The sequence below is a fragment of the Sciurus vulgaris genome (genome assembly GCF_902686455.1).
Source record: "Sciurus vulgaris genome assembly, chromosome: 4".
Taxonomy (NCBI): Eukaryota; Metazoa; Chordata; class Mammalia; order Rodentia; family Sciuridae; genus Sciurus; species Sciurus vulgaris.
Window position 1 is genome coordinate 183041444 of NC_136464.1, and position 4257 is coordinate 183045700.

Here is a 4257-nt window from a genome sequence, read left to right on the forward strand (position 1 = left end):
ATTTCGCCCAAGTAAATTGTAAATTCTGAAAAACTATATGTAATGACCATTGACAAACTGTAGGCCCAGTTCCTGGGCTGATTTATATAGAAATGCCAGGTAACGTTTTAAAAGACCATTTGTGTAAGTATGCCATTCCAGCACTTTGAACTACAATGTGTTGAATTTCGGACTGATATCAGAATTTATCTCCATAACTTGAACAAGAGTACCATTTATTAACCAGATTTTTATTTGTCAGACGCTGTATGTGTTACATGTGAACCATCAGTCACAATATCTCATGTGTGTGCATATAGATGTGCACACATAATTATTGTCATTATCAAGTACTGTATACACATTGTAGAAAATTATAAAAAGCCATAGAGCAATTTGAAAAGTCATAACTGAGCAAAGTGCAGTGGCACTACCCTGTGGCCCAAACTACTGGAGGCTGAGACTGAGGCAGAGGATTTTTTGAGCCTAGGAGTTCAAAGCCAGCCTGGGCAAAAATAGCCAGATCCCTTCAGAGAAATCTTAAGTGACCCTGACACTCGAAAAGATGCCTAAGAATGGGAAAAATAAATGAAGAATATGTAAAATGCAAAGTGTACAATACCCAAACAAGGGAAAGAAGTAATGCAGGGCTCTGTTATTTTTATGTCATTATATGCAGATCTAGCTAAATAATGGTCTCAGAAAATATTTTAATGATACTTATGCTGCATTAAAGCAAGTGTTTAATGTGATTTCTGATTTCTATAACAGACTGAAGCTAATGCTTTGTTTCAAGGAATCTGGGCCTTGCCTGCCTCCAGTGCTTCTCATGAACTGGCAGATTCTAGAATAAGGGGTAGACCATGGAGACTAAACTGGCCATACCCACTCCTTCTCTGCTTTCTGATGACTCTGGAGTGACCAGTGGGGACACTGAGGTGAGAGACCTGTTTTACTTCAGAAGCCAAGGCGGGGGCGGAGAGCCAAGCAGACCAGCAACCATAAGGCAATGATTTCCCAGGAAAAGAGGAGACCATTGACCTCCAACTGGATCTTGAGAGAAACCAGAGATGGGGAGGGGCTGGGGTGTTGGTGGGGATCAGGAAGAATTATTTTAGAAAGTGGAAAAGGGATTTTGGAAGAACAACAATGCTCATGGAGACAGGGTCTTGGAGGGTGTTTAGATAAGCTGGCTGTGCTGGAGTGGGCCACATAGCTGAGAAGGCGTCAGGGAGGAGACCAAAGATTCCTGCATAGTAAGCAAAGGAAAATGGCTTTTCTATTGAAAGGAATTGGGATTCATTAAGGAAATTGCAATTGTGATTTGAGTGTTCATTTTGATTATCATCATAGTTCACTACAATCAAATTGAGAAATATGCTCAAAGAAGGTGCTATCTACATTTGTAAATGTTGATTCTTGTTAGTTTATCAACTAAAATATTGCACAGTGGAATAGAAGAGCAAGCAGCTTGCTGGATGTAGGTCTCATTTATCAGGAGAAGGAGGCTGTGGAGTCTAGAAGCTCCTGCGTAGGTTTTACCTACGAGTGTGACTAATGGCACAGAGAAGTTTAATAGCACTGGCATATTTCAGAAGGCAGCTGAATAGCAGACAGTTGCAAATACATTATATTGAGGGATCTAGTGCCAGGATGTTCTTTGTGCTAAAGAACATTGCAGAAATGATCTGCATGTATATCATGGCACCGTGTTTCCTGTTCAGACTGCAGTGCTTATATCTTGCAGAGATTCAAAGTCTTACATTTTTAAAATAATGCCTGTTTCATAAGAATCTGTACTTTTATTCCTATTTAAATGGTTAAATGTGTGACATATTAGAGGGGAGATGGGCTTCTTATTCTGCATTCATATTATAAAATAATGAAATGATATGACTGTTGTTTTCTCAAACATTTTTCCTTACCCGTAAATGTCTCTCAACCAATTTTACCATAGAAAAACAGTCAAATCAAGAAGAAACATCTGCTTTTCTAATAAAAGCAATTACTTAAATATGGCCACTCCATAAATGAAATTGATATTTTCTTCCTTCACTCTGAATGACTGCTGGTGCACAAAAATAGGCCCATCCTCTAGGTGGTTCTTACACAATGTGTATGTTCCACATGAGTGGCACTAGGTTTCTATTTCATTCATATTGATCTAGTAATGGAATTTTGGATTTTCAGAATTCACAGGTGATGTGAAAATTCTTGATCAGCTTGTTTACATTTTTAAAGGGATTAAATATAATGAGTAATAGAGAAGAGTCTACAATTATTTATAAGCTTGTGAGCCCCCTATAGTCTGCTAATGTAAGCCTCTCTTTCAGATAAAAGCAGATTTTTGCAGGAGCAGAGACCTGAGAGATTCAGTTGGTTCCCTGAGATGGTAAATGGAACCAGATCTCTGCAACAAAGTTTCCACATATACTTGATGGAGCTAATTTGACAGAGCTATAATTTCCTCTCTATTCCACAATGCTATAGCTCACTGATTTTTAGATTCTGGTGGACAGGAAATCAAGCTGGGGCTTAGTAAACTTGGGCCCTTCTCAGAGATCTGCTTGAGTAGAACTAAGGTGTGGTCTGAAGAAACTCCCTTTGGCAAGTCCCCTTGGCATCTTTGTAATCAATGCCTCTTTCTGTCCACAGGAAAGGTCTTGCTCGATAGGGTGGTCATTGTTAATCACTGAGGGAGCAGGCTTGAAATATAATCCAGGGCCAAGGTTCCTCTGAAAGAGAATGTGGTGTTAATATTATTTGTGATGAAGAGTCAGCATCTAGGGCTGGGGTTGTAGCTCAGTGGTAGAGCGCTTGCCTAGCTTGTGTGAAGCACTGGGTTCAATTCTCAGTACCACATAAAAATAAATGAATAAAATAAAGATCTATCAATATCTAAAACAATTTAAAAGAGCTAGCATGTATATAAATAGTTCATAATCACTTGGCATACAATTCAAACATGGTACACCACACATACCATTACAAATCTATCTCATCATTATAGTCACAGAAATTCCTTATTATTTGCTAATATTTTTCTGAAAACATATGAACTCACACCCAGTTCTGTAAGTAGAAAAGCAACAAATGGAAAGCATTTCCTTCAAGACACACAGATCAAGGCTCTCAGAGAAACTAGCAGTACTCACTGAGAAACAGAAGATTTGAACATTAGGAAAGATCTGCCTGTGTCTAAAGGTAAAATAGTTATTTCAGAAATGGAAATTCTCCCTCATCAACTTACAGTCTGGATCCAGGTGAGAGAAGTTATCCCTCAGAAAAGGGGGAGTGCCTTTCATGTGAGTCCTTCATCTCAGATTCTGGGGCCTCTCTGTTTTATTCCAAACTTCTTTTGAGGAAGATGCAGGATTCTAAATACCATCTACCAGTGCTGGTTTTTGATTCCTGTGGAAGATGCCTGCCTGCCAGAGCCATTAAAAAATAAAGGGAATTTTTTTAAAGTAGGAGATTTTACTAATTACTCAGAGTAATGATTTCATGATAGCAAGCACTAGATAGCATTTTAAATAAGGATTTTAAAGATCATGGTAAAAAGCAATGTACAAAGTGCTCACGTGCATGTGGTTAATGAAATACACTTTCAGGGGTTTCTAGAATATAGATAGAACGGTTCCATAGAGAATCCATTAAACACGTGGATTCTCTGGTTTGGTGCCAAGTTTTCCAGTGGCATCACCAGGAGGAATCCGACGACGGCTGGCAAGCAGACACAGAGTGGCATTGATGGTTCTGATGTCAAATGCACAAAGAGTTGGAATGACATGTCTCCCGGCCTTTGAGAGTATAAAAAGAGCCTTTAAAAGCTAATATATTACTTTATGTGCTGCTTAAAGTAAGCCCGTATCTAAATCAATGCATGAAATGTTGTGAGTGGACATTTGGCTGTTCAGTTTTGTTTCAATCTAAAATTTGATAAACACAAACTTATTGAAGCCTTTCTGGGGTAAGCTTCTGATTCAACCAAATGGATGAGTTTTGGACATAACATAGTTGAGTTTGCTTTATATTCAGGCAAAAAGATGGTTGCTTATTCCAATTTCAGTTAAAATAAGGATTATTTTTCATTGAACCTGACAAGTTCTAGATTCCATCTAGAATCACACATAGATCTTAGAACCTCACATGCAGACCTGAGGCGCCTCCCTGATTGTGCTCCTCAGACAGCCTGCAGCTGTGACCGGAAGCACCTGCCTCCACCCTCAGTGGGCCTTGCTGTGGCTCCCAGAAGTCAGCACTCTATGGAAAGCAGAG